Below are 7,069 nucleotides of genomic sequence, written 5' to 3'. Positions count from 1 at the left end.
TCTCAGGTTGGTTTCATAATGGATCAATGTAGCCGGGCCTGATAAAGCTATATAAATATATTGAGATTTGAGTGACGCTTTAGTATAACTAAACGTTATGAAGGTGCTGGAATATTTCATGCTACTATTCAGAAGCAGCCTAAAATGAATCCTTTATTATTCACAACAGAAACGTGTACAATATCTGATTCAGTTCTGATCTGATGAGTTACATTTCTGTGTTATTATTGCTGTATGCTGCACCCCCAATGTCCAGAACATGGTGCCAGTATGCTGTTTTTTTCAATAAAATACTGGAAAGGATAGAAATGTAGTTTGTCTCTTTTATCCGATTATTAATCGAAGTAATAATCGACAGATTAATCGATTATCAAATGAATCGTTAGTTGCAGCCCTAGTATACATACATACATACATACATACATACATACATATACACATACACACACACAATCAAAAGTTTACATACACTTGTAAAGAACATATACATATATGTATATATATACACTCCTCTTGACAAAATTGGTGCAGTTCAGCTAAATTTGTTGGTTTTCTGACATGGACTTATTTCTTCAGCATTGTCCACATGTTCTTAATGGGGTTTAATCAGGACTTTGAAAAGGCCATTATAAAACCTTAATTCTAGCCTGATTTAGCCATTCCTTTACCACTTTTGACGTATGTTTGGGGTCATTGTCCTGTTGGAACACCCAACTGCGCCCAAGACCCAACCTCCGGGCTGATGATTTTAGGTTGTCCTGAAGAATTTGGAGGTAACCCTAATTTTTTTTTCCCATTTACTCTCTGTAAAGCACCAGTTCCAGTGGCAGCAAAACAGGCCCAGAGCATAATACTACCACCACCATGCTTGACGGTAGGCCTGGTGTTCCTGGGATTAAAGTCCCCACCTTTTCTCCTCCAAACATATTGCTGGGTATTGTGGCCAAACAGCTCAATTTTTGTTTCATCTGACCACAGAACTTTTCTCCAGAAGGTCTTATCTTTGTCCATGTGATCAGCAGCAAACTTTAGACCAGCCTTAAGGTGTCGCTTCTGGAGCAAGGGCTTCCTTCTTGCGTGGTAGCCTCTCAGTCCATGGCGATGCAAAACACGCTTGATTGTGGACACAGACACCTGTGTTCCAGCAGCTTCCAATTCATTGCAGACCTGCTTTTTGGTGTTTCTTGGTTGACTCATGGTCATCCTGACCAATTTTTTCTCAGCAGCAGGTAATAGCTGGCGTTTTCTTCTTGATCGTGGCAGTGACAAAACTGTGCCATGCACTTTATATTTACGAACAATTGTCTGCACAGTTGCTCTTGGGACCTTAAGCTGCTTTGAAATGGCTCCAAGTGACTTTCCTGACTTGTTCAAGTCAATGATTAGTTTTTTCAGATCTGTGCTGAGTTCCTTTGACTTTCCCATTGTTGCGTTCTTAACCGAGTCTAATGACTGCATCACATGAGCCCTATTTAAATGGGCTCAGAGAAGTCAACAGGTGTCGTCGATCATAATCACTCACATGAAGTTAAGAGGCCACGCCATGAAGCTATAATGTCATGGCTGTCTTGATTTTCCAATAATTTCTACAACTCTTATTTTTTTGTTAAAGAGTGATTGGAGCACATGTTTGTCCCAAAAAACATTCATGAAATTTGGTTCTTTTATGAATTCACTATGGGTCTACTGAAAATGTGACCAAATCTGCTGGGTAGACGAGACGAGAGGGTAGCTTCCCTCAGTCTTCTTCGGGCGGGAGGACAGGTCCTGACTGTTGTTTGAGCTTACGCACCAAACAGCAGCTCAGAGTACCCACCCTTTTTGAATCCCCTCGAGGGAGTACTGGAGAGTGCTCAATCGGGTGAGTCCCTTTTTCTGTTGGATGACTTCAACGCTCATGTTGGCAACGGCAGTAAAACCTGGAGATGCGTGATTGGGAAGAATGGCCGCCCGTATCTGAATCCGGGTGGTGTTTTGTTATTGGAGATGCGTGATTGGGAAGAATGGCCGCCCGTATCTGAATCCGGGTGGTGTTTTGTTATTGGACTTTTGTGCTCGTCACAGATTGTCCATAACAAACACAATGTTCATACATAAGGGTGTCCAGGACACCATCGGCCGCAGTTCCATGATCGACTTAGTCATTGGATTTGCAGTCTCATGTTTTGGACACTCGTGTGAAGAGAGGGGCAGAGCTTTCTACTGATCACCACCTGGTGGCGAGTTGGCTACGATGGTGTGGGAGGATGCCGGACAGACCTGGCAGGCTCAAACACATAGTGATGGTTTGCTGGGAACGTCTAGCAGAGTCTCCTGTCAGAGAGAGTTTCCATTCCCACCTCCGGAAAAACTTTGAACATGTCACAAGGGAGGCGCTGGATATTGAGTCCGAGTGAACCATGTTCCATAACTCTATTGTCAAGGCAGCCGATTGGAGCTGTGGCCACAAGGTGGTTGGTGCCTGTTGTGGCGGTAATCCTAGAACCCGCTGGTGGACACCAGCAGTGAGGGATGCAGTCAAGCTGAAGAAAGAGTCCTATCGGGTCCTTTTGGCTCATGGAACAGGTACCGACAGGCCAAATGGTGTGCGGCTTTGGCGGTCGAAGAGGCAAAAACTCAGACATGGGAAGAGTTCAGGGAAGCCATGGAATACGACTTCTGAACGGCTTCAAAGCGATTCTGGACCACCATCTGAGGCCTCAGGAAGGGGAAGCAGTGCACTGTCAACACCGTGCTGCAGACCTACAGATGTTGTGGATCGGTGGAGAGAATACTCAAAGACCTCCTCCATCACAACAAACACATCTTCCTATAAGGAAGCAATGCCTGGGTAATCTGTGGTGGGCTCTCCTATTTCTGAGTCTGAGGTTGCCGGCCAGGGTAGTTAAAAAGCTCCTCGGGGGCAAGACCACAGTAGTGGATGAGATCCTCCCAGAGTTCCATAAGGCTCTGGATGCTGTGGGGCTGTCTTGGTTGACAAGACTATGCAACATTGCGTGGACATCGAGGGCGGTACCTCTGGGTTGGCAGACCGAGGAGGTGGTTCCTCTCTTTAAGAAAGGGAACCGGAGGATGTGTTCCAACTATCGTGGGATCACTCCTCAGCCTTCCCGGTAAGGTCTATTCAGGTGTACTGGAGAGGAGGCTATGCCAGATAGTTGAAACTCGGATTCAGGAGGAACAGTGTGGTTTTCATCCTGGTCGTGAAACTGTGGACCAGCTGTATACTCTCGGCAGGGTCCTTGAGGGTGCATGGGAGTTTGTCCAACCAGTCTACATATGCTTTGTGGACTTGGAGAAGGCATTCGACTGTGTCCCTCGGGAAGTCCTGTGGAGAGTGCTCAGAGAGTATGGGGTATCGGACTGTCTGATTGTGGCAGTCCGCTCCCTGTATGATCAGTGTCAGAGCTTGGTCCATATTGCCGGCAGTAAGTTGGACCCGTTTACAGTGAGGGATGGACTCCACCAGGGCTGCCCTTTGTCACCGATTCTGTTCATAACGGTCATGGACAGAATTTCTATTCGCAGTCAGGGCGTTGAGGGTATCCCGTTTGGTGGCTGCAGGATTAGGTCTCTGCTTTTTGCAGAAGATGTGATCCTGATGGTTTCATCTGGCCAGGATCTTCAGCTCTCACTGGATCGGTCAGTTCGCAGCAGAGTGTGAAGCGACCGGAATGAGAATCAGCACCTCCAAGTCCGAGTCCTGGTTCTCTTCCGGAGATGGCACTCCACACTTTTGGAGAAGAGATCTTGCCTCAAGTGGAGAAGTTCAAGTACCTCAGAGTCTTGTTCACGAGTGAAGGAAGAGTGGATCGTGAAATCGACAGGCGGATTGGTGCAGCGTCTTCAGTAATGCGGACACTGTATTGATCCGTTGTGGTAAAAAAGGAGCTGAGCCGGAAGGCAGAGCTCTCAATTTACTGGTCAATCTACGTTACCATCCTCACCTATTGTCATTAACTTTGGGTTATGACCGAAAGGACAAGATCACGGGACAAGCGGCCGAAATGAGTTTTCTCCGTCGGGTGGCGGGGCTCTCCCTTAGAGGTAGGGTGAGAAGCTCTGTCATCCGGGAGAAGCTCAAAGAAAAGCCGCTGCTCCTCCACATCGAGAGGAGCCAGATGAGGTGGTTCGGGCATCTGGTCAGGATGACACCCAGACGCCTCCCTTGGGAGGTGTTTAGGGCACGTCCGACTGGTAGGAGGCTACGGGGAAGACCCAGGACACAATGGGAGGAGCTGGACGAAGTGGCTGGGGAGAGGGAAGTCTGGGATTCTCTGCTTAGGCTGCTGCCCCGCGACCCGACCTCGGATAAGCAGAAGAAAATGTATGGATGGAACAACATCTTACTTTACACAGTGTGCGTCTTCGAACCGTCGTTTGGACATCGCTGTGTAAAGTGTGCATGTTGTGCCCATGCTTGCGTGCGTTTTCTCCGGGTACTCCAGTTTTCTCCCACATTCCAAAAATATGCAGGTTAAGTTTTAGTTTTTTTATTGTTCATTGATATGAATGTGAGTGTGAATATGTGTTTGTCCATATGTGCCCTGCGATTAGCCATGCTAATTTGGGTTAGCTTGTCTATAAATAAATAAATAATAAAGCTGGTTGTGATAATATAAAAAAACAATGTTGTTACAACAGTTTGCTATTAAATATACAACACATTTGCTTAGGCTTTTTATTTTTTTAGCCTTTTTAAAGAAAATATATGCATCATTGCAAATCAAAACTATCATGACATCATATATACGATGATGTCATATTGACCACGCCCCTAGCCACGCCACCACTGCCACATATATAGTGGCAATCTAGGGGAAACCTGCATTTATTTCTGTCAAAATTAAAGATAAAGTGTTTTATTGACAATATTTTGAGGCTTTCACAGGCCACATAAAATGATGTGGTGGGCTTGATCTGACCCCCAGGCCTTGAGTTTGACACCTGTGCTCTAACTGCTTTGCTAATTGTGCTACACGCTTAGTCATGTTATTGATGACTTATTTCTTTAATTCAATGAATATCATCCACTATTTCTTCTCAGCACTCTCCTTTACACTTACTTTTTTCACTCCAATGAGCGGAAAACAAAGTTACAGTCTGTAGATCTCTTGCAAGCAAGTCAGACACTGTATGTTTTGGTCAGATCTTACAGGGTTCACTGTAGCATTCGCCAACTACATGTTTTGAGGATCGTAACTTGAACCAAAAGCAATTAGCCGAGAGAGAGTTATTTTCCCGAAAAATTTGTAAGCCGGGGTACTCGCATCCTGAGATACCACAAACAAGGGCAAACTTTTGGCAAAAAAATTAGGTTGTAAAACAAAACGGGGTGCATACGAAAACCAAGATACCCCAGTCATCTGTTACAAGGTCAAGCTGCTGCTGCGGCTTTTTGTTTAATGGCGAGGAAAAAAGGTCAAGCTCTTGCCACTGAATGTATCAATACAAGCAAACTAAAAAGACCAGTGACTACTGGTTTCATAAAAATGATGTTCATCTCCACATTTTATAAGCCGGTTTTGACAAAAGTGCTTGAATAAAATACTTTCGGAGATGAAAAAAACGTGTTGTGTTTGTACACAACAATTTACTAGAAAAAAAGACTATATTAAAATAGAAAAACCAAATACACGCAGATATGTATTTTTCACACAATATCATTTTCCTGTGGACCATGTTGTTTATAGCGCTTGACACAAAGCATAATGGCCAATTGCAACAGTTCTATTATACACAAAATGCTGCTAAACTAGGATATGAATATTCATAAACAGCATTTAGTGTGACACATTTGAGATACTCACACAGACTACTTTGTTATTCGCAATACACCAAATGTACACAGCTTCATGCAGCACATTGGAGGTCTACAAATATGCCACTGTCACCAGGTCAAGAAAAACTTTGCCGCCCCATCTGTCATCCCCTCTCTCATGCTGCGAGTCATACACTGACTACGAGCTAAATATAGCCAACGGTAATACTACAAAGGTCTGAACTTTTCGCATACAACCTTTGAATGCCTTTTTGAACCATGTTGACGGGTAGGTTCACAATTAAAAATACGTGTTCATAAGATTATTGTTTAAATTCTAATTTCTGTGTAACATTATCAACATAAAATGGCAAAAATTATCAAAATAAACCAAAACAATATTAACAACAAAATAGGTTTGGGAAAGGCCATTTTCTGTCCAAATGTATGTGGAACAACTTAAGAGCCTTGAACTCAACCAAATCAAACTAATTTGGGAAGAACATGGACACAGACCGATCTAGCAGGCCCTTTCTCATGATCAACATCAGTGACCTCACAAATATTTTTTTGGATGAAAGGACACAAAGAACAGGGCAATGGCCAGGTGTAGCAATGCTTTTAAAGTGGGATAAAGTATTCATGTAACAGCAATACTGATTTAGAACAGCTTAAAGCTTATACTTGGCCACAAAAAAACCAATGATTCTATAGTAACTCAATTATTCCTGTAAATTTTACTGATATTTTCTGACATATTCTGTAACTTTGGAAACATACATCATCTACCTCAACTTTGGCTGCAAAGATTAAACCAGTCCTATCTTCTATTGTGTTATCTTTAGCCTCTTTAAGCGAACGGAGTCATAACTTAAATTCTAAAAAAGGTCCCCTACTATACAAAACGCTTTAAAAAAAAGGGGGGGGGAAATCTATTATCTCCCTCTTGTATGTAGATTGGCTTTAAAATTCTAGGTTTTCAAGATGTTAAACAAAAAACGACATTATCTGCCTCTGACACACTCCTACCTACATGAACCTGTCCATCATTTGATGGAGACCAGGCTTCACTGCACATCTTAAAATAAAGTTTGCAGCTATCCCAGCTGTCTATCAGTCAACTTCAGAAGTCGACGCTGAAGGTTTGATTGTTTTTTTCTTCAGTGAATAGGCTAATTTAGCATGATAGCAGGTTATAATGTGACTGTATCCTTAGCACTGCAAGCTCACATAGCTATGTTTGTGTTGCATATGGCACCTAGTACTTTTTAAAAAGGGCAGTTACAGTATATGTGTAAAAAGTGGATC

At 43.3% G+C, this 7,069-nt stretch overlaps 1 protein-coding gene across 2 annotated transcripts in view; it reads right to left on the bottom strand.

Moving 5' to 3' along the window:
• The window catches only part of klhl13 (kelch-like family member 13), a 58,106-nt gene that overhangs the window by 49,203 nt on the left and 1,834 nt on the right, over nt 1-7,069 (bottom strand). The window lies entirely within an intron of this gene.

Source organism: Nerophis lumbriciformis, linkage group LG09 (genome assembly GCF_033978685.3).
Source record: "Nerophis lumbriciformis linkage group LG09, RoL_Nlum_v2.1, whole genome shotgun sequence".
Lineage (NCBI taxonomy): Eukaryota > Metazoa > Chordata > Actinopteri > Syngnathiformes > Syngnathidae > Nerophis > Nerophis lumbriciformis.
This window is presented reverse-complemented; position numbering and strand designations above follow the sequence as displayed.